At 39.2% G+C, this 24,196-nt stretch overlaps 1 protein-coding gene and 1 pseudogene across 10 annotated transcripts in view; both read right to left on the minus strand.

Annotated features, from left to right (window-relative positions):
- Positions 1–24,196, minus strand: part of LOC137244680 (uncharacterized) — a 416,557-nt gene that overhangs the window by 281,552 nt on the left and 110,809 nt on the right. For all 10 annotated transcript variants that reach the window (XR_010951154.1, XR_010951152.1, XR_010951155.1 and 7 more), the window contains one exon: positions 19,225–19,249. The gene's annotated coding sequence lies outside the window, so the exon portion shown is untranslated. The remainder of the gene's footprint in view (positions 1–19,224; positions 19,250–24,196) is intronic.
- Positions 4,576–5,390, minus strand: LOC137246807 (presenilins-associated rhomboid-like protein, mitochondrial; annotated as a pseudogene).

A 24,196-nucleotide genomic window follows, 5' to 3' on the forward strand; every position in this document is an offset into this window, starting at 1 on the left:
CTGAAAAACTGCAGAATAAGTTTAAACGTAGTTTAACTGACAAAGTGATTTGAATTTGTACTGAAAACCCGGGCCTCAGTATTAGAGAAAAAAAGATCCCCATAAGATATGTATAAGCGCTTGGTCTGGGAATCCAAATATGCAATTTTCTAGAGATCGAACTTAAACGAGAAATTTCATTTAATTTAATAAATTACCGACTTAATGTTGACACAGATAATAACCTGAAATAAAATTTTCAATCGATATGCAATGCAGATATTATTTTTATTAATTTATTATTAAATTATTATTTTTTATTAATTTACCAAAAAAATTAACAAAGGTTTAACGATACTAAGTAAACTATTAAAGACAATGACCCACTTTCTGCCAAACATATTATGAAACTAATTGAAAAAAAAAAACAAAAAAAAAAAAAACATTTAACAACTTAACTGACTTTAAGCGTCTAATAACAAAGTGTGAATAATTTTATATTTTGTTGTAAAAATGAAGCTAGGAACGTTTCCTCCGTCATTTACCTTGCGATTCAAGACTTGCGGCTAAACACTTCAATTTTATTATACTAAACATTAATTAAATAATTTTAGATCATTTGGTATGATATATGACTCTTTAAAAAACAGAAGCGTTTAATACCTCAATAACAATTAGAGTTAATGCAAATTTAAAAAGAAAAAAATACTTCCGGGCTTAAATATAACTTAACATGGCCTCGAAAAACTAGGTTAAGTAAAAAAAAAAAATAAATGTAAGGCGCGATAACCTCCGAAGAGATCTAAGGCCGAGCTTCTTTTCCAATTTGCGTCGTGCTCCTCTTGATTTTCCCTACAAATTGGCCGGACGGGACCAACATGTTTTATGCCGACTCCGAACGGCATCTGCAAGGCAGATGAGTTTTCACTGAGAGCTTTTCATGGCAGAAATACATTCGGAGCGCTTGCCAGACACTGCCGAGGGGCGACCCCGCTTAGAAAAATGTTCTTCTAATTGAAAAACCTTATTAACTAGGTTAAGTATGAAATGATAATAAAATTTAATTTAGAAAATATACATACCATGTAATGACTACGTTAATGTGAAATCTATACAAATGCAAGCAAGAACCTTAAACAGAAAATCATAATAAATCAGAACAAAAGTAGTAACAAAATTTTATGGTAAAAATAGAAACGACACTCAAAATAACGGAAGTGGTAAAGATTTGACTAGAAAAAGATCGAAACGGGTGATCTCGTGTAACGTCCTTGAAGTTTGTTTATAAAAACCTAAACCATACAAATAAAAACAACCCGCAAGAAAAATCAAGTGGAAAAGCAAAAAAACAAGTAAGGAAGTCTTAGTTCGGGTGAAACTGAACATTACATACCCAGCTGTACACTTGAAATGTTGTTGTTGTTTGTTTTGTGTACTTAATAGTGTTCCAAGGTTGCGCAATAACACATATACATATGGTTCTATTGTGAACTAATTTTTCTTCGAGTTATGACCCCCGAAACATAGAAAATGTCTTAGTCATAAAAGGGGCGGTGCCACGCCCATTTTGTACAATTTGGAGTTTTTCCTATTTATTGTTATAAATCCACTTGGGAAATGAAATACCATTGATATAAAGCTCTTTTTTGCAAAGATATAGCTTATTTTATTCGTCCACGACCCTTTTAAAATCTTTTATATTAAAGTGGGCGTGGTCCTTAACCGATTTCGTAAATTTTTCTTCAAAGCATTCCTTATAGTAAATCTCTCTACAGAATTTTGTTGCGATAGGTTTAACGATTTTTGATTTATGATTAATAATATTTGTAAAATTGATTTTATCACAAGTGGGCGGTGCCACGCCCATTTACATTTTTTTTAAACATTTTTTTTCAAGAGTCTCAATATAAGTCCACACGTCAAATTTCAACATTCTAGGTGTATTTTTTAGGCGACCACCGTGTTTTGATGGTAGCGTGCTCCGCGAACCACACCGTATGCCCTGGGTTCAAACCCGGGCAAAGCAACATCAAAATTTTAGAAATAAGGTTTTTCAATTAGAAGAAAATTTTTCGAAGCGGGGTCGCCCCTCGGATGTGTTTGGCAAGCGCTCCGGGTGTATTTCTGCCATGAAAAGCTCTCAGTGAAAACTTATCTGCCTTGCAGATGCCGTTCGGAGTCGGCATAAAGCATGTAGGTCCCGGCCGGCCAATTTGTAGGGAAAAAAAAGAGGAGTACGACGCAAATTGGAAGAGAAGCTCGGCCTTAGATCTCTTCGGAGGTTCTCATGCCTTACATTTATTATTTTTTTTTTTATAGGTGTATTTTTTACTAAATAATCAGGTTTTTTGTGTTTTCCAAAATGTTATGTATAGGTATAAAAAGTGGGCGTGGTTATCATCCAATTTCGCTCATTTTCATTACTAATGGGTCCATATAAGCTCGTGCACCAAATTTGGTGAAGGTATCTCAATATTTACTCAGTTATCGTGTTAACGGACAGACGGACGGACGTGGCTCAATCAAATATTTTTTTTCGATACTGATGATTTTGATATATGGAAGTCTATATCTATCTCGATTCCTTTATACCTGTACAACCAACCGTTATCCAATGAAAGTTATAATACCCTGTGTACAAGTACAGCTGGGTATAACAAATACATAAATATAAGTAGCTTAAATAGGATTAACGAAATTCCGCCTCCAAACTTTAGACAAGTGTGAGTGACATAGCAATTATTGGTTGCTGTGTTGCCCGGCTATGGAGCCGAGCCCAAGTAGCGCTCTAGGCGCCATTTTGATGCACTTTCTCCTGGAACCAATTATATGTTGGCTGATGTACCCTGCGTATTGCATTACTCAAACCACTTGGCTAAAACTATAAAATTACTGATGTCCTTGATGCGGCAGTTTGACACCGCCCTTACGTCGGGAAACACATAGTTTCCTAGAGTTCGGGACCAAAAGTTCGCGAGGGCTGGGCACTGGTATATTGATTTAAATTATGAAAATTGTAATCTTTAGAAGTAGACACTTTAAATATTTGTTGTAAACAAATAGCTTAAAGTCAGTGGCAATAACAGTCGTGTAGACTTGTGCGTTAACCCTTTATGTTGCGATATTTACATCAACTTTAAAATATGCAGAAGTGAATTCAAAATGCCGCCGCCCTTGAACTATAATAATAATAATAAACCCAACGGATTAATACCTTCTAAAGCCCGCCCAACCAACACGAGGGCCGCATCCGCATGACGGATGGATTTGCCGAGTTGTTGATAGGCGGAGGTTTGTTAAGCGTCGAGATTTAAAATTGCTCAGCTAAAGATTAAAAATCATCAGCTGAGTATTATATATAACAGTTGGAAATTATACATATAGTAAATAAGTTAACGCTTTTAGCATATAAAGGTTTTTTTTGGTTTTTTTTTTATATTGTTACGAGTTAAGATAGGATAGGACAGTTTTCTTTATAGTAAAGAGTGAATCCGTTGTATCAAATGAACTAGAATGAGTGTCGAAATCATGACACAAACATCGAAAAAGTTCATTTAATTCGAAAATAGTTCTGCACTGCCTCAAATGAAGAGGTTTGTAATGTCTTGACGCTCGTGATGGTACATTGAAGTTTACTTCGTCCGAAAGAAAGGGGCTAGAAATTAGTCCATTCAGTAGTTTAGCCATAAATAGTACGCCTAGCATTTCTCTATGACTTGCGAGAGTTGGAAGATTATACGCAGAGTCCCAATAAAAATTTAACGATAAATGTTAAAATTGCTTCTGTATTGGATCAAGCCTATCTGCATGAACTTGATATCGCGGATTCCAGACTATTGATCCGTATTCTAGTATCGGTCTAACCAACGTAGTAAAAAGGGCCTTGGTTACATACGGGTCACTAAATTCTTTAGACCATCGCTTCACGAATGATAGAGCACCTCTAGCCTTATTGACAGTAGCATTAATATGAAGGTTGAAACTTAGTTTAGCATCTATCGTGACTCCCAAGTCCACAAAATAGTTTACAGATAGAAGACAAAAATTATTAATTACGTAAGAGGCTGCTGGCAAAGATCTTCGAGAGAGGGACATGAATTTACATTTATTGAGGTTCAGCGGCATTGAGTTCGCGTTGCACCAAGCAACTAATCAGTTTAAATCCGCTTGAAGCAAGGGACGTTCTTCAATAAACGCATAGAACCTAAAAAGTTTAACAACATCAGCATACATTAAAATTTTGGAATATTTTTTTGTCTTTATTATTTTTTTAAGTTGTCATCTGCTTTAGCAAGGGCTTTAGCATCTGATTACTATATTTTTAAGAATTTACCGAATAAACGCACTCGTATGATCTCTAGCATCGACTAAACTACATTAACAAAATATTTTCAGTTTGTCCTTGGTAATATTTATGTGATTTCGCATTTTAAGAATGCATAAAAATATGTTGTTTTCTCATTCTCATTAATTCATTTACAAGTTACAGTTATATGTTCAAAATAGTATCTAATTTTAATTTATTAGCTCTGTCATGTTGTGTTCCTTTAAGCACTCGTTGCATAATTTTTTGGCTATTTTTTTGTTTTTCGAAGATCATGATACATCGTTAGGAAAGGTATTCATAGGCAAGAAGGGTACGCTAAGTTGGGTATCTGGATATTTCGCACAAACGTAAGCTAGAATCGCCATTATTGCACCAGACGTGCCTAGCGATAGTCCAGATTGTGCTGTTAAAGCCTTGTATACTATACTCGTGAGACTGGCAATTACGTCCGCGCTCAAATAGACTGCCAAAAATTGTTCTTTTCCCAGTGACAATACAGCTGCATTTGAAAAGCTATGCAACACATACATATTAGCGAATAGATGAAACAATGAGTAATGACTAAATGTAGACAGAAACATTGGCCAAAAAATGGCACGCCCTGCAGAATTTGAGTAAAAGTAAGTTGTCATTGTATTGCGTAATGACGGCACACGCCATAGACCAAATAACAGCACGTTAAGTGCACATATCGGCATAAATACACGTTCACCTGGTGATAGTTTATCCCAAAAACCTTGTACCTCTTGTTTTATTTCTTGCAAAACACCCTGCTCCCTACTGACTGTAGATTGTCGTAGTCATGGAAATCGACTTAAGCGCGCCTTTTCTATCATCATATTGCGTGTATTTTCATATTCCAATATACTGCAGCTCATAAAACAGCCAATACTGAACGCGCCTGTGAATATCACAGTGTTCATTACAGTACCCCGTGGTATGGCTCCACCTAGAGTGTAATTTTCAAATGGAGGTGATGTTTTCAGATTTCCGCTAATTGCTGGATGCTGATGCTGCGGCTGGGCATAAGTGGCTCGGCCATATGACGACACCAACTACGACATACTGCTCTTTGTAAGGGCATTTTTGTTTATTTTGGCTTTTGATTTATACAATTAAAATTTTCTAATAAGCACCAAGCAACTAAGCAGTTTAAATCCGCTTGAAGCAAGGGACGTTCTTCAATAAACGCATAGGACCTAAAAAGTTTAACATCATCAGCATACATTCAAATTTTGGAATATTTTATTGTGGTATAGATATCATTAATAAATAGCAAGAACAGAACTGGACCGAGATGACAGCCCTGTGAGACGCCAGAGGGAACATTAATGACATTTGAAAGAGTATTTTTATAAAATACGTGTTGCGTTCTACCGCAGAGATACGAAGATATACACTGGGTGAGACCAGGTTGGAAGCCAAGTCGATCCAGCTTGTGGATAAGCAAGGAGTGGGAAACTTTCATCAAATGCTTTACTGAAATCAGTGATAAGTTTAAAAAATATCAAAAATATATATAGCATGACAAAATTAATTCAATTTATAATACAAAATGTCAAAAGCAAAAAAGATGAGTCATATGATCATGCACATGAAGGTTTAAGAATCTTCCTCGTAGAACAGATCTTCTTTTGTTGGCAGAAGGCAAAGATTCACGATCGGTGTAATAAGTTCTGCATTTGGCATCTTCAACGTGAGCACTCGTACTCGCCCGTCTGTGCCAGGATGGCAATGCAGGACCTTTCCCATAATCCAATTCGTCGGGGAGTTGATTCGTTGGCAATGGCAACTACATCGCCTTATGCGAAATTACGTAAAGGGCGAAACCATTTAGCTCGACGCTGTAAACTGACGAGGTATTCGTCTCTCCAACGAGGCCAGGAGAGACAGCATCATGACAGAGATAGCTTCCCACCGCTGATGAAGACTTCCACAGAACCCGTGACCCTCAGGTTTTGGGATTGATTTGAGCGGTTCGCCGGTAATAAAATGGTCGGGTATTAAGACTTCTAAGTCATCAGCAGATGTAGAATTGTCACAGAGCGGATGAAAGTTGATATAAGTTTCTATATCTGTCAATAGTGTGCCGAACCCTTCATAAGCCAACAAAGTTTCACCGAACGAGAGATGATATTTTATTCGCTTAATACCAGTCTCCTAGTAGCCACCCATGTGTGGCGCTGAGAGCGGGTTGAAAGAAAAGGAAAGAACGAATGTTGACTGGTGTCAGCCATGCACCTCTAAAATGCCATGTGCGCCTCTTTCTCAGCGTCAACAAAATTCGTGCCATTGTCGGACGACATAACTTTACAATTCCCTCTGCGGTTTGTGAATCTCTTGAAGGCACTAAGAAACTCCGGTGTTCACAAGTCGCTTACAAACTCTATATGCATTACCCAGTGCATATGCAGACGAATGAATAGATATACCCCTTGGTAGCCTTCGCACCTCTTCCATGGGTGAATTTGTAGTTGTATGAACCATCGAAATCGACAGCGGTGCTTGTAAAACATCGAGCGTAGATAGTTCGAACCGCTGGAAACTCTCCCATTGATTGTTTGGTGAGATTACGGTTAACCAATGTGCATTTCACGTATTTGTGGTAAATGTTGAGATTTAAGCTGCTGGCGCCAATAACCCAATACCAGCGTTGTAATAAAGTTTGTATGACGCGGGGCCCAGCGTGGAGCGTGAATTTGTGTATTTTACAGATAATAAGTTTCGCAAACGGAGAGTTTTTGGCAATATAATAGAGTGCTTAAAGTCAGGGGTGACCTCTGCATTATTTAGTCTGCCTCCAATACGCAAGACGTTGTTTTGGTCGAGATATAGCTACAAGCGCAAAAGCCAGCTGCTAAGCGGAACAGGCCGTTTTGCGCTGCAAAGATAAATTTCATTAGGAAAATAAATATGTTGTGTATATCACACAAGGTTATGCTCAGCTTTACATAACCCTTGACAGCTAGGAGGACCAACCTATCCTAGCTTTGTTGAGTCGAGTACTGGTTCGAGCGTTACTGAAAAACCTTAGCACGTAGGCAATGACACGGCGTAATTTCGAGTACGACGAAAGCTTCGTCATTATTGGCCAATGCTCATTTTAAGCCGTGGAATGAGCAACTTTATTTCAAACGCCCAAGTCGGTCGTATGTTGATCTGACGTTTGCTTCAATAATTGGTTCGGACCCTTTAAGAACTCAGGTCAAAACCACCAAGGTTGTTGACGCGTTAGTTCGAACGGAGTTATGCCTCTCGAAGCACAATCGGCTGGGTTTAACTGTGAGCGCAGATGGTTCCAGCAATCAAGGGGCAGCTCCTCCTGAATGTCGGAAACGCGGTTGGCAACGAAAGTGACACATCGGCTAGGGTGTGCTCGTAACCATGCAAATGTGATGGGTGAGTCTGTCCATGCGTACAGCGGATAGCGAATATTATGAAGACTTTGCAGAATACTTTGTGTCAATTTAGCAGCTAGATGCGCGGTGCACAGTTCCAAACGCAGCAACGTTGTTTAGTTGAGCGGCACTACTTTAGTTTTTGAAGAAATCAAGGAAACGGTTACACTACCGTCAATCTGCAGTGTGCGCGCGTATATAACAGCGGCGTAGGCGCGCTCAGACATGCCAGAAAAAATATGTAGCTCTGTGATTGACCCAGTCGTCCGTAGGCCGGAATGTTGAAGCGGTGCCAGTAAGGAGCTTTTTCACGAACGTGTGATGAACATTTTGCGGTTCGCTGCAGTGCTTTCACGGCGAGGTGAGATGCAGCCGGTGTAGCAGCAACATTCGATAATCCTGTATGGGATCACTCCGCCAGACAATCCGTTGTAAACGTGTTACGGCGATACGTACATTTTTGCGATGTCTGCGGTCATAGCGCAGCGACGGGTTCTGTAGAGCGTTAGAATTGAAAACAAATCTGATGGTAATTGTGAATGAATAAGGCATCATTCAAAGAATTTCCGGAGGCGGATTGTGTTGAACAAAACCTTTAATTTAGTCATAAGGCTCAATTCCTTACCGACACGATGATGGGGAATGTAAAAAGTATCGTACGGTGTCTGTTGCGCCAGCTCCATATGTTTCATATCATTAAGTTCCTGCATGAATTCATTGTAACTTATTCATAGATTTTCATCTCGCGCAAGTCGCTGTAGGTTTCGGACAGCATATATACGTGAATTTCCAAGTGGAACGTTCGGTTTTAGCGGTAACCCAACTATGAATCCGCTGTCGGGTGCCCTTTTGTGCGTTGTTCGAAAAACTCTTTACAATAACACTCTTCCTGAGGGAGGTGGGTTTTTTGCAGCGCTTCTTACAACTCCTATAATCAGGAAAGCGCTCGATCGAGCTGAACGTCGCCATGCAGCGACCGTAATTGAGGCGTAGCAGCATCAAAATCATCAATACTGAAAAAAAGCGTCCACCCGAAGACTGTTCGTTGAGCCATCGGTGTAGCCGGAGGACCTTTACGAAATTCGAAGCAAATAAGTTGACCCATGGCGTCCATACCGACTAGCATGTTGACATGCCCAGTGGTCACGAACTGCGTGTCCGCAAGAAACAACCCTTGCACATGGGGTCACGCTGCAGCTGACAAGGTTTGTGTTGGGAATTCGGTCGTAATCTTGGGTAAAATAAGATCGTTTATATCGAAGCATTGACCCGAACAAAAAGATGATAATAAAAGTAAAACCTCGCCTCTCGAGCGACCTCCTCACGATGAACCAATTCGACTAATGAAAACTGCAGAAGCCTTCCGTTGTTACCCAAACGCATAACTAGCGTCTCGAGTTGAAAGCGACCTGAACAATCGCGTATTTATACAAGGGCAGTTGCCCTTATTCTTTTAGCGGAGTGTTAGAATAGTACTCAAACACGAAGAAGTACATTCAGGAGTGGTAGATGCGGTGGAATCAAAACTGGTAACAATTGAGTTTGCTTGCGATGCAGTGGTCGCGGATGGCGCAGACGGAGTAGCGGTAGGTGCGGTGTCAGCCAAATGCGCAGTGGTCGCGTTATTGGTTGCAGAAGTTGCATTGTGAAGCAGGATATACTTTTGCATTTCACCTTGTAATGGCCGGAGCTGAGGCAATTCGTACACAGGCGCGATTCTATTACGAATTTAGACTTGGCTTTTACGTCAATAGCACGAAAATTGTCACTCGGGGAGTGTCCTTTTCGCTAAAACAACAACAACAACAACGAAGGACCAGTAAATGTTGCGGCAGATTCCTTCGCAAATTAATTATCCGAATAAAACGCGAGATATCTATTAATTCCGCCGACGTGGTGTGAGGCGACCGCCGTGGTGTGATGGTAGCGTGCTCCGCCTACGGCACCGAAGATCCTGGGTTCACGCCCCGGAAAAAGCAACATCAAAAACTTTAGAAACAAGTTTTTTCAATTAGAAGAAAATTTTTCTAAGCGGGGTCGCCCCTCGGCGGTATTTGGCAATCACTCCGAGTGTATTTCTGCAATGAAAAGCTCTCAGTGAAAACTCATCTGCCTTGCAGATGCCGTTCGGAGTCGGCATAAAACAAGTAGGTCCCATCCCGGAAATTTGAAGTAAAACAAAAATATAGGAGCACGACGCAAATTGGACGAGAAGCTCGGCCTTAGATCTCTTCGGAGTTTATCGCGCCTTACATTTATTTTATTTCTAGTATTATTAAAAATTATATACTAACTTTTGCAAAGTTTATATGCGGGTTGAAAAACGGTATTAATATGCGAAATAACTTTCGCGAAAATTTATTGAGCAGCAGTGTCGAGATCCAACAAGTAAGGAAAGCTAAGTTCGGGTGTAACCGAACACTACATACTCAGCTGAGAGATTTGGACACAAAATAAGGGAAAATCACCATGTAAGGTAATGAACCTAGGGTAACCCTGGAATGTGTTTGTATGACATGGGTATCAAATGAAAGGTGGGAATGAGTGTTTTAAAAGGTAGTAGGCCTTAGTTCTGTAGGTGGACCCCTTTTCGAGATATCGACATAAAGGTGGACCAGGGGTGACTCTATAATATGTTTGTACGATTAGGGTATCAAATTAAAGTTATTAATAAGAGTTTTAAAAGGGAATGGCCCTCAATTGTATATGTAAAGGCGTTTTCGAGATATCGACCAAAATGTGGGCCAGGGTGACCCAGAACATCATCTGTCGCGTATCGCTAATTTATTTATATATCGTCGGTCCAATGCCAAAGTCACGAATGTGCATATTTGATGTTTTGTGAAAAACGCGTTTCAAACCTTGAAGACATTGTTATAAATAGAGATTTAATTTTGTATATTTAAACCACTATTGCTAGGTTTACTTTTGTAAACCACTAAGTAATTCTAATTGAAATATTTAAATTTTAAAATTTTTTTTTCAAAAAAAAATGCATATTTGTTTTGGCTTTGCAAAATTTGACATACATAATATTTCGTTTAAACAAAAATGGCACATTCGTGACTTTGGCATTGTACCGACGATATGTAATACCACGAACAGTATTCCTGCCATGATTCCAAGGGCTTTTGATTTCGCCCTGCAGAACTTTTTAATTATCTTCTACTTAATATGGTAGGTGTCACACCCATTTCACAAAGTTTTTTCTAAAGTTATATTTTGCGTCAAAAAACCAATGCAATCACCATGTTTCATCCCTTTCTTCGTATTTACTATAGAATTGTGACATTTTTTTCATTTTTCGAAATTTTCGATATAGAAAAAGTGGGCGTGATCATTAAGCTGGGTCGATTTATTAATCTATATCGCGCCATCGATTTTTGGTAGGTTTTGAGCTCAGGAAAAAAAAGTTCCACTAAGCGTACACAAAAAAATAATTTTCGAGCCTGCAAAATTTGAGTTTTTTGACTTTTTTTCTTTGATTTTTAAGGTTTTTTTCATGAACTACTTAACAAATTTGTATTTGATTTTAAAATTTTCATGTATACCCTGTCCGACTCAAAATTGTCCACTAAAAACTTTGGCGATAACAGTTTTTTGAAAAAAAAAAAAATATTTTTTAGGGTTTGAGGAGTGTTTTGGTGAAAAAGTTTATTTTTTCCCCCTCTTTTTTTGTAAGGGTTTCTTCAGAAACGTGCAAAAGTGTTGCCGATGAAAATGAATTTGTCTCATAGTTCTTATCCCACTTAAGATTATGCGATAAAAACGTCGGCATTAACAGTTTAAAAAAATTTTTTTTTTTGGTTTTTGGGACTTGTTTTGGTCGAAATCGATTTTTTTCATTTTCAAGGCTCCAAAGAATTTTTTATGTATATATTTCCGTTAGACTCACCAATAAGTATACCAAAATGATCAGGGGACGAGCTAAGTTGATTTAGCCATGTCCGTCTGTCCGTCCGTCCGTCCGTCCCTCTGTCCGTTTGTTTGAACGCAAACTAGTCCCTCAATTTTTGAGATATCTTCATAAAATTTGGTAAGCAGGCATATTTTGAGGGGGGATTTGACATTTGTCGGAATCGACCGGATCGGACCACTATAGCATATATCTCCCTTACAATCTATTGTTCAATAAGAGGGTTTTCGCCATTTCTGCCTCATTTTAACAGCTAGCAACATCAAATTTTACCACAAGCTTACGTATTGGGCATAGATTGTTTTCTGAAAAAATCATCAAGATCGGACTAAAAATCGATTTCGACAAAATTGATGAAAATCCTCTTACCTAAACAGTCGGTTGTACGGGAGGTATGTATATGCTATAGTGGCCCGATCCGGTCGATTCCGACACATGTCAAATCCCCCCTCAAAATATGCCTGCTTACCAAATTTCATTAAGATATCTCAAAAATTGAGGGACTAGTTTGTGTTCAAACAAACGGGCAGACGGACGGACGGACGAAAGGACGGACGGACAGACGGACATGGCTAAATCAACTTAGCTCGTCCCCTGATCATTTTGGTATACTTATTGGTGAGTCTAACGGAAATATATACATAAAAAATGATTTGGAGCCTTGAAAATGAAAAAAATCGATTTCGAACAAAACAAGTCCCAAAAACCAAAAAAAAAATTTTTTTTAAAAACTGTTAATGCCAACGTTTTTATCGCATAATCTTCAGTAATCTATGAGACAAATTCGTTTTCATCGGCAACACTTTTGCACGTTTCTGAAGAAACCCTTAAAAAAAATGGCGAAAAAATAAACTTTTGCACCAAAACACTCCTCAAAACCCAAAAAATATTTTTTTTTTTTTTCAAAAAACTGTTATCGCCAAAGTTTTGAGTGGACAATTTTGAGTCCGACAGGGTATACATGAAAATTTTAAAATCAAATGAAAATTTTTTAAGAAGGTCATGAAAAAAACCTTAAAAATCAAAGAAAAAAAGTCAAAAAACTCAAATTTTGCAGGCTCGAAAATTATTTTTTTGGGTATGCTTAGTGGAACTTTTTTTCCTGAGCTCAAAACCTATCGAAAAATTGATGGCGCGATATGAGTAGACTTTCGTCCATGCAAATAAACCCAACTTAGTGCTCATAGTTGGATTTCGCCCATTTTTAATACCAAGAAAAAGAGAGTTCAGATAAGTACGTGAACTGAGTTTAGTAAAGATATATCGATTTTTGCTCAAGCTATCGTGTTAACGGCCAAGCGGACGGACAGACGAGACAGTCGACTGTGTATAAAAGCTGGGCGTAGCTTCAACCGATTTCGCCCATTTTCATAGAAAACAATTATTGTCATAGAGAATATGCCCTTACCAAATTTCACAAGGATTGGTAAATTTTTGTTCGACTTATGGCATTAAAAGTATCCTAGACAAATTAAATGAAAAAATTCTTTTATTTTTGTATTTTGTTGCACCATATCATTACTGGATTTGAACTCTGACATAATTTACTTATATACTGTAAAGATATTAACTTTCCTTTTAAAATTTGACTTAAACAAATTTTTTTTTTAAAGAGTGGGCGTGCCTGTCATTCGATTTTGCTAATTCTTATTTAGAACACATTTAGTAAAAGGAGTAACGTTCCTGCCAAATTAAAGCTTACAGAACTTTTAAATTACCTTCTTATAAAATGGGCGTTGCCAAAACATTGTCCAAAACTTGGCTAATTTTCTGCGTTATAAGGTTAACCCACCTGCTAAGTTTCATCGCTTTATCCGTGTTTGGTAATGAATTATCGCACTTTTTCGGTTTTTGGAAATTTTCGATATCGAAAAAGTGGGCGTAATCCGATTTCGTTCATTTTAAATAGCGATCTGAGATGAGTGCCCAGGAACTTACATACCAAGTTTCATCAAGATACCTCAATTTACTCAAGTTATCGTGTTTACGGACGGACGGACGGACTGACATAGCTAAATGAATTTCTATTTTCGCCAAGATCATTTTGATATATAGAAGTCTATATCTATCTCGATTAGTTTATGCCGTTACAGGGTACCGTTATGTGAACAAAATTAATATACCCTGTGAGCTCTACTCAGCTGAGTATAAAAAACTAATACATTAGACAAAACGGTTCTTATTAGCATGGGCATGTCAAGGTTACGGACTTGGCATACAAGACTTGTGCCTTAACCCTTTATGTTGCGATATTTACCTTAACTTTAAAATATGCATAAGTGAACTCAACAGTACCTTTGTAGTTTCCGGTTATAAATGAAAAGTACTTATAAAAAAAAAATATGACGTGCGTCAGAAATATTTATGTTTATGCTTCAAAACCAAAGGTATTGTACCACTCAGTACCATATCTTACACTATCGTGTTTTTGTTTGCACAAGAAGGCACTTCAGTAAATTAATAAAAAAAAACTTCCTTATACCAGCCACAAAGTCTAGAATAAGTTAACCGGAGACCGAAAACACTCAAAAATAACAAGAATAGTGGTGTTTTATTGCAAAGATGTTGTAATTTAAATATTTAGAAAAAGTAAACAACATCTAGTACTGCTTTCGAAACTTTATGCTATCACAGTTCCGGTCCTATGATATGAAAAAGACCAGAAACTTTAGTATGGACCTGTTTTTGCAGCTGGCCAAATGACACAGTATTGAGAAAATCATGGCAGACTTGTGAGGAAAGAACAGGTATTTACTAAGATTATGGTGCCTGCAGAAAAAAGTATCAATTTCTGTAAAAATCTAGCTCATAGTTAATTATTTTACACGAGAGTAACTCCTTCTGGTGCGAAGGTAGCTTAGATAGGTAGAAATTAAACAAAAGTGGGGATAGGACACCACCCTCTGGCACCCCCTGTTTAATTTTTCTTGGCTTTGATGTTTCATTTCTAAATTGCACCGATGCCTGCCGACCACCCAGATAATTTGCGGTCCACCTTTTAAGACAATGGGGAAGGGTAGACCCTTCCAGGTCTTGCAGTAACGTGCCATGGTTGACCGTATCAAAAGCTTTAGATAGGTCTAGCGCAACGAGTACTGTTCTATGGTGGGGATTTTGATTTAAACCGCAATTTATCTGGGTGCTGATGTCATTTAGCGCGGTGGTGGTGCTATGGAGTTTTCTGAAGCCATGCTGATGACAGGCTAGCTGAAAATTTGCTTTGAAGTAGGGGAGCAAAATGGCTTCAAGCGTCTTGCCTACTGGTGATAGGAGAGATATAGGGCGATATGACTCTCCTATGTTAGCTGGTTTCCCAGGCTTTAGTAGCGGGACCACCTTGGCCATTTTCCATTTTTCGGGTATGACAAAGGTGGAAAGAGACAGGTTGAAGACATGTGCTAAATATTTGAAACCCTCTTTCCCTAGGCTTTTAAGCATTGTCATAACTATGCCGTCTGGGCCCACTGCTTTGGATGGTTTAGCATGACCAATGGCATCCTCAACCTCTTTGGCGGTAATGGTAATTGGTGACGCGCTGAATTTATGTTTGTGCGTGTCTGTTGGACCTCCGTCTATCTTTGTCGACCGTAGAATGCATTATATATTGTCTGCAGAAAGCGCCCGCGCATTTTTTAGCATCCCAGAGCACTTTATCGCCAAAGGCGATGGAAACTTTCGCCATTGTGCCTAGACTGATTCGATAGGGACTTTACGGTAGACCAAAGTTTACCTACACCGGCGGAGTGGTTACAACCGCTTAGGCGCTCCACCCATTTCGCCCGCTTGTGTTCATCCACAAGCAATCTGATGCGCTGGTTTATATCCCTTATTTGGGGGTCGCTGGGATCGAGCTGTCTTATAAGGTCACGTTCTGTCGCTAAACTTGCGGCCTCCACCGGAAAGTGGGACCGAATTCCAGGAATTCTACAGGCGGAAATGAAACGAGCCGCGGCGGATTCAATGACCTTGCGGAAAGCACGCTCCCCTCGGCGGATAGGTAGGGCGTAAAGCGGTTGTCTGTAAAGGATTTGTATTCGTCCCACTTTCCTTTTTAAAGTTAATGAAAGTGCGTTTTTCTGTGACGATGAAGTCGGCGGAACGCTCGAGCGAAATAAGTATAGGCAGATGGTCGGATGCCAATGTTACCATCGGCTGCCAGTTGACGCAGATTACGAGTTCTGCGCTCACGATTGAAATATCCGGCGAACTATGACAGCTTCCTACCATACGTGTGGGGGGTGTCTCCGTTTATTGTGCAGAACGTTGTTTCTCCTATTTGATCCGCCAACATCTCACCCCTACTGTCCACCCGCAAGTTTGAATGCCATAGATCGTGATGGGCATTGAAATCGCCTAAGATTATGCGATTGTTGCCAGTGAGTAAGGCGCTGATATTGGGGCGGTATCCACTGGGTCAACAGGTGGCAGGAGGGATGTAGGTGTTGATGATTTCTAGGTTTGCATCGCCTGACCAGAGAGATAAGCCTTGACGTTCTGTCCCTGCGGTCGATGTCGGGATCAAATATATGATATTGCACAGAGTGGTGTATGATAAACGCGAGGCCGCCTCCATTTCCGCTCTCGCGATCTTTTCTGTGGACATTATACCCAGAACAGGTTTGCAATGCAAAACTTGCTGTGAGTTTAGTCTCTTGAATCGCAGCAGTGCGGATGTTGTGCCGCTTCATGAAATCGACTATCTCCGTGATCTTCCCAGTTAATCCATTACAGTTTAACTGCAGAATTCTGAAGTGCATAGGGGGACACGTCGGCATTCTGGGAGTAAGTGACGGGTGACTACGCCTGGGAAGGCCAGGACGCGACTGATGTTGTGGCCCTGGGACTGGACTCCTTGGGTAAGCATTGGGATACCCGGTGTATTTGGGTATGTGGCCTGGCAACATGGCGCAATGAAACCCGTCGGGGATTGCCGTCGCGGAGACCAGAACATCTAGGAAAGTGGCATCGTCCTCGGCAGAAGCTGCATTGGGCGGATGTCGCAAACATATATATACTGTGCTGGCAGACGGTGCAAAGGGAGATAGGGACTAAGAGTCTGTTTCGCTGACCTACACAATTGCTGCCGGAAAAGAGGAGGGGGGGGGGGGGGGGGGGGGAGAAAGCGGGGGCAGGGGCTGATGCTCGGCATTGCTCCCGACTCTACTACGGAGATTGTAGGTATGAGTGGGAGCAGCCGTGTGAGTTGGTGGCGCCGCGGGGCGGGAGCAGCAGCTGGTGCTTGTTGTGGCTTGCTGAGCAGCGTGGCTGCTGGAAGGTAGGGGGGGCGCTAAAGCGCAGACTACGGGACGTCCTAGGGCGTGAACAGCAAGGAGCCACAAAATATTTATGGAAGTTACGTGGGCGTCTGGTTTTGGGATCTAGCCCAGAACAACCTGTCCGATGCAACCATCCCTTACACGAGACACACTGACAAGAGTATGACCGTCTTAAAAAGATTCTTTTCCGGCAGATGCAGCAAAACTATTTCTCCGGACCGGGGTCAGGAGACGGACCCGGATTGGGTTCGATACCTTCCCGGAGCAAGAGAATATGGAGAAGTCTCGCTGCAAGGAGCTGCTGGGAGGATGACAATTTGTGGGTGGGACGCAACAAATTAAATGGGGTTACATTGAAATGGCTGTCCTTGGTCGGAAAAATCCCGAGTCGCCCCGGTACATAGAACCGACGGCCTTGGGAAGCGAGGCCTCGTCAGTTAGGCCTCGTCAGTAAAAGCAAGTGTAGGAAGTGTGAGCTGATGGAAGAAACGGTTGAGCACGTTCTGTGTTCATGTCCTGCGCTCGCCAGGTCAAGGCTCCAGCTATTAGGGGCGGCAGAGTTGCCAGATCTTGAGGCAGCAATTAAGCTGGGTCATATAAAACTGCTAGTATTTGCCAAAAGGACGGAGTTATTCTATAACATATGTCCTGGCACCTGATTGGGGTTCTTCCGTTTTAATGTCAAACAAATTCTGGTAACACTATGGACACATTTAGTCTATGTGAGGCCTTTATTGACCAGCCAGTTCAACCTCGTTCGTATCTGCTCTGTAGGACTCGCAGCACCATTGGGCTGTTTGTCCCCCTCCAGCACCTTCGTCTTGACGTCGTCGTCCTCCCCTTGCCCTTTTGGTTTAGAGTATTCGAGGCCCCATTCAGCCTCTCGTGACTGTTGTGCAGGGTGTTCCTCTGTGCGAGTCACAGCACCATTTAGCGGTTGGTCCTCTTCTATCACATTCGTGGTGACGTCGCGGACCTCCACCTGTCTTTTTTCCCTTAGGCTTTTGAGGTCCTTTTCGACTCCGCCCACCTCTAGCGTGTTAGGGTTTTTATTCTCGGGACTTCTTTTTCTGAGTCGCATGTAAATTTTGCCCGTGCCAAAGGACATTTTACCAAGCTGCGTGTACAAAATATCCTCCGCCTGCTTGTTTATTTGGAAGATGTAGAACTGACCATCCTCGGTAGGCCGAGACACATTAAGTACCTTCCAGTCATGTGTCGGTATGTTCGGATTCTGATTCTGCAGAAGTCGCAGTGTATCCTCCGACTTCATCACGCATGGTATCTATACCTTAACTTTTGGTACCGTGGGGATTTGCGCTTTATCCACCACCTCAAACCGCGCGTTCGTGCCTTGCCTTTGGAGGTTTGGAACCACTTCCTCCAGCCACTGCAAGCTCGCGATGTTGTCGCACGGTATCATATTCACACCGTTATACCATCCCCCCGAATCAAAGGTTGGAAGGGGCTTACTTGGTTGTTTCCGCATCATCTTTAGCATTAAGCTAATAAGCTCCCTTTCCACAGATCTCCACCTTTCAGTAGTCATTTGTCCGAAAGGACTGCTACGATCAACCAGCGCCACAGTCAGTGACTGCTTTGCCACATCACTCACTAAAATGGTAAATTTAAAAGTAAATCGGTAAAACTTTTCAGCGATTCCTTATATAGAAGAGACGACTGTTTTCTGAACATCGATAGAAAGCTCGATGCTTTCGATATATTCGATATGTTTCAACGCCAAATCTTTCATCAACTAATAATGAGAAGCGCCCATATTTCGTCTTTTTATATAACTTAAGTTGATTGATGTTATAGACCAAAGAATTTCTCGATTGTTAGTAGATGACTTGCAATTCATTTATATTTTTAAAACATAAAATATAGCAAAACAAATTTGTAAAAAATTGCTCTGGAATATCAAATTAGCAAACAATTATGTTGGGATGTTCACGTTGTGCGACACGTAAATTCATAAAGATAGACTTAAAACGAATTTCAAACAATTTTTGTTTAACAAATCGTGAACACGTGCTTGGTTGGATAGACAAAGTAGCATCGTTTAGGTGAACGAATACAATTAGAAATAGCATAGACAAATATGTCGTTAACTAATACCAACATAGAATAATCGCAAACTCACGTATACGGGCATGCATTTACATACATATTGAAGTCGTGTATATGCATGTGTGTAGTAATAATGTGAAGTATTTAATTATCATTTAATTATTCATACTGCGGTTTGTTGCCATTTGCACTGTTTTTTTTCTTTATTTTTTGACTTAGAAATTACATATTTGAATTAACATCTGGAAATTTACTTACATGTAACATCTGTTTGCCTTGACAGCTGCAACGAAATAAATAGAAGAAAAAAACAATTAGAAGTTTAAATACAAATGGTTAATTGATTAATTTTAAGTAATCATAATTACTATATATGTATGCACTAAGGATATGCAACCGTAATATATAATTTTAATTGATGGACTTGTTAACTTAACTGGAATGACAAATGAAATGTATTTGAAAATTGAAGCTCGTTGCACTGAAAGAAATGGTGCTAGTAAAATCAACAAATCGGTTTTGTTGTTTTGACTTAATGGAGATTCGGTGAAATTGATCGAATTATGGTTAATTCGACCGAGTTTTTTGTCAAGCGAACAAATTAGTTTAGTCATTTCAACAGAAGAGAAATTGTTGCTCTTAAGTTAACAAAATTCTGTAAAATTGACAGATTCCTAATCAATCTAACTGATTTTTTTGTTAACACAACTGATCTCACTGGTCATTTCAACAGCGATCAACAGTCAGTACATGAGCAAATTTCAAAGAGAATTTTACGCTCACTGCGCTCTCTACTTTGTACTTATGACGATGGCACCACTTGTTAAAAAAAACACCAAAATAAGAAAACCACCAAATCGAAAAAACACACAAAATGGGAAAACAACAAAAAACTAGTTTTTCAGTTATCAATACAAAACGTAAAAATCCTTTCTTGAATTTGCTGTGCAAAAAACTATAAGATACCGGGACACCTATTTATCGGGTACAATTTTGCAGCCTCTCCTCCAAGCGAAATGCAAAATTGCGCCCTCTTGTTGCAAACGTTTTGCTTGAATGAACAGGATTTTTCCAAAGTTAGTAACATTTTGTTCAAGTTTTTACGAATTTTCACTTACGCGAACGAATCTAATAAGATAATAAAACATAATTTTTAAATGTTGATGTTTCCGACAACATAAAAGTTTGAGTTGTTTTGGAATCGTTTCAACTTAAAGTGTTACGAAAATTAAACTTGCCGAATTACATGTAAAGTTACTCCAGTGGTGAATTACCTTCCTGCGATTTAATTATTTACTTTTCTATAACTTACAAGTTCTCTTTTTAAAATGTTACGTCAAACATTTATACTACAAGTTTTGTTCGAAACAATCAAGTGTGGCAACTACATGCGAGAGAAGAAATTGAGAATGAGCTGAGTTGCAACTGAAAGAATTGAGAATCAGTTTTGTGACTACTATTTTCATTTCTATTTGAAAACCGAAGTTCAAAACTATAAATTAAATAAATTTTAAAATATAAGATTTGGTGAAAGTGCGTTTAATAAAACAAAATAATAAAGTGCATAATGTTTAATGTGTGCCAACATATTTGATGTACGCATAATTGAAGTTCGATTAGTAAGTGCGTACATATGTATGTATATGTAGCAAGCATGCGTATTTATGTATTCACATATTTACGTATGTATATGGTGGCCGCCGTGGTGTGATGGTAACGTTCTTCCTCCTACCACACCGAAGATCCTGGGTTCACACCCCGGGCAAAGCAACATCAGAATTTTAGAAACAAGCTTTTTCAATTAGCAGAAATTTTTCCTAAGGGGGGTCGCCCCTCGGCAGTGTTCGCCAAGCACTCCGAGTGTATTTCTGCCATGAAAAGCTCTCAGTGAAAACTCATCTGCCTTGCAGATGCCGTTCGGAGTCGGCATAAAACAAATAGCTCCCGTCCCGCCAATTTGTAAGAAAAATTAAAAAGGAGCACGACGCAAATTGGAAGAGAAGCTCGGCCTAAAATCTCTTCGGAGGTTATCGCGCCTTACATTTATTTATTTATATGGCACCATAGGTACTTTCGTACAAAGCTGTCGCAACAACTTTTTTTGTTCATTTGACTACTGAAACGGTCAATTACGAATCAACGATTTGTGCGCAGTTGATTCAACATCTTGTTGCGATGGATAAAAATTCACAGAAATTTCGGTTGAATTGACCCGTATTTCGGTTGATTTTAGCAGTCTTTTTCTTTCAGGGTGCATAAAAGTTTTTTGGAAAAAGGACATATTGTGAAAGTCAGCAGAGAATAAAAATAGAAAATTAGTTGCGTTTTTTGCAAGCGAGCTTGAAAATCAAAATTGCCAAGTTACAGAAATTTGCTTTTAAACAATCCGGTCAAAATTTGCATCGCTATGGGTGAGCAATGTGGACTAGGGACAGCCTTGACACGGTTATATATGAATCAAACTAAAACTTTAGAAGTAAACCTTATAGCTGCATTCCACTTCTACTGGGGTTAAGGTGGCATTCATACCAGAGCTGGGGAAGCCTAAACAACTGCTCTCGTGGTATTATACACGCCTTTTGGACTACAAATATATTTCTCTGTGCCAACATATCAGGCTACTAAACAATCAATGCTTAGCAAGAATATGTGCTGCCCATGCGAAAGATACGAAAATCCCATATGAAGGAACATCTGAGAACATTGCAGCCACCAGGCACTGCTCTGAAGCCGAATCACTCTTTCCTCTCTTATGGCTGATAGTTATAGATGACCTTGTTTATCTATTGGAAACCAATGGATTCGAAATAAAAGGGAATGAAGATGGTTTAGTTATGCAGACTATATTGACTTGGTTGTATTGGCATAACGGGTGCGAAAAGAACGCCGCCTGCTGATATACTTAGTACCTTATTGGGAATACCTCCCTTCCGTATTGTAATAGAGAAATAAAAAAATCAATAAAAATAAATGTAAGGCGCGATAACCTCAGAAGAGATTTTAGGCCGAGCTTCCTATTTGTGTCGTGATCCCTTTAATATTTCCTACGAAATGGCGGGACGGGACCTGCTTGCTTTATGCCTTATGCCGACTCCGAAAGCTTTTTATGGCAGAAATACACTCGGAGTGCTTGCCAAATACTGCCGAGGAGCGACGCCGCTTAGAAACAGTTTTTTCTAATTGAAAAACCTTATTTCTAAAATTTTGATGTTGCTTTACTCGGGGCGAGAACCTAGGATCTTTGGTGTGGTAGGCGGAGCACGCTATCATCACTCCACGGCGACCCCAGAAATAGGCTACACTTTCTAAGACTCAAACATATTTCCGAGCTAGAGATCTGAACTTTTTGTAACACTGTGTTGTTATAAAAGGGTTCCCACGGTTGACGTTAACCGCGCATGCGCATACTCATTGAATTTAAAACAATAGTGGACACTGCACGAAAAACTTTAATTAATTAGCAAGACAAATTAATGTTGTAAATAAAAATTCAAATAGCTGTAATGAAAAGAATCCCACAAGTAACAAGAACTAAAATTTAAAAATGTAAAAAAAAAAACAGTAGTAAACTAACCATTTTATATATGTAGCTTACAATTTGTAAGCCTTGTAATGAATTTGTATAAATATGTACAAAGGCATGTATACATACATACAAGCACATAGAAATATTAACGTTTTACGACTGACCAATTCTACACATGTGAGTTTAGCTATGTACATACAGACGTTTGTATGTTTGCAGTTGGATTGCTTTGGAATGCCTTAGCGTTTTGTTTTATTGCTGGCATAATTTAACTTTATTACTTCAACATACTCATCATCAGCTGGTATAACAAACAATTTTACATGTCTTCGCCTATTTATTTATTTTTTTTTCTATTGCAAGTTGGTCGTTTGAATTTGTTGTGCGTTATTAAATAAGAACCTTGCCCTGCCCTTGAAAGCAAAATTGTTGAGTTTGTATGCATAGTGACTTTGATTTATATTTGGTATGCGTTGTGTAATCAAAATTTTGTATGCACATGTGAATTTATTATTGGTTACATGTGCCTATCTATTAATTTGTAATAATTAGAATGCTAAGCAGATTATTTCATGGCAAGTTCTATGGTAGAGGCGAACAAATGCACCAATTAAAACGGTATTCATTAGATAATACCTTTGATTTTGGTTGAACATAAAAAAAATGACCATCAAATCCATCCGGTGCCGAAAAGTGGAAGAATTAATGTCAATGATATTAAGTCCGCGCTCTGAAGATAACTTACATCAGAATCATATTAAAACTGACGTCATTGATAATTGTAGAAAAAATGCCAATTGACCTTTATTACATTGGTCACCAATCAACCTATGTTTGTAAAGCGGTCATATGGCTATGTATACACAGTGCTATCGAAAATTTGCAAACTCTGCACACAGTAGCCATATAACTGTTAATATTTTCAATAACTAATAGCTAACGCATATAATACTTTTTTCGAATATTTACACATTATATTGCTTTTATTTTTTAGCTTTTATTTCATATTAAAAAAAAAAATTAGATTTTGGTTTTTAATTTTTACAACCGGTCATCTATACTTTGGCGTTGGCCTTAAACTCGCTGTTGGTTACGATACGGCCATTGAATGTGAGTGAGTGGGTATTAATGGCACGAGCGGCCGCCGTGGTCTGGTGTTAGCGTGTTCCGCCTACCACACCTAAGATCCTGGGTTCAATTCCTAGACAAAGCAATATCAAAAAGCACTCCAAGTGCATTTCTGCCACGAAAAGCTTTTCAGTGAAAACTCATCTGCTTTGCAGATGCCGTTCGTAGTCGACATAAAACATATAGTTCCTGTCCCGCCAATTTATAGGGAAAATTAAAAAGGAGCACGACGCAAATTTCGTTCCTAAGGATATGTTTATGACTCTTTCTTTTATTAAATCTATAAATAAATCAACTTGTTTTTACTGGTTTTTACTATATAATGCAGAACAAAACTGTTCGAATGTCAGTTGCTTTTCGTAATCGCTTGGCTATTTCCTAGAAGGTTTTTGTTAGGCCGAAGTAAATACTTCATAAAGTTCTTTGAATTGTTTTTGTATACAGCTTACCATTACTGGGAGAGAAACTTTTTCAGTTTTTTTTTTGAAATGTTTTCATTCATTCTAGCACAGCTCCTTTAAATATTCACGTATTACTTCCTTGCGCAAGTCTGAGATTACTTCAAATCACTTCGTA

The sequence above is a fragment of the Eurosta solidaginis genome, chromosome 3, assembly GCF_040869045.1.
Source record: "Eurosta solidaginis isolate ZX-2024a chromosome 3, ASM4086904v1, whole genome shotgun sequence".
In the NCBI taxonomy this organism is placed as follows: Eukaryota; Metazoa; Arthropoda; class Insecta; order Diptera; family Tephritidae; genus Eurosta; species Eurosta solidaginis.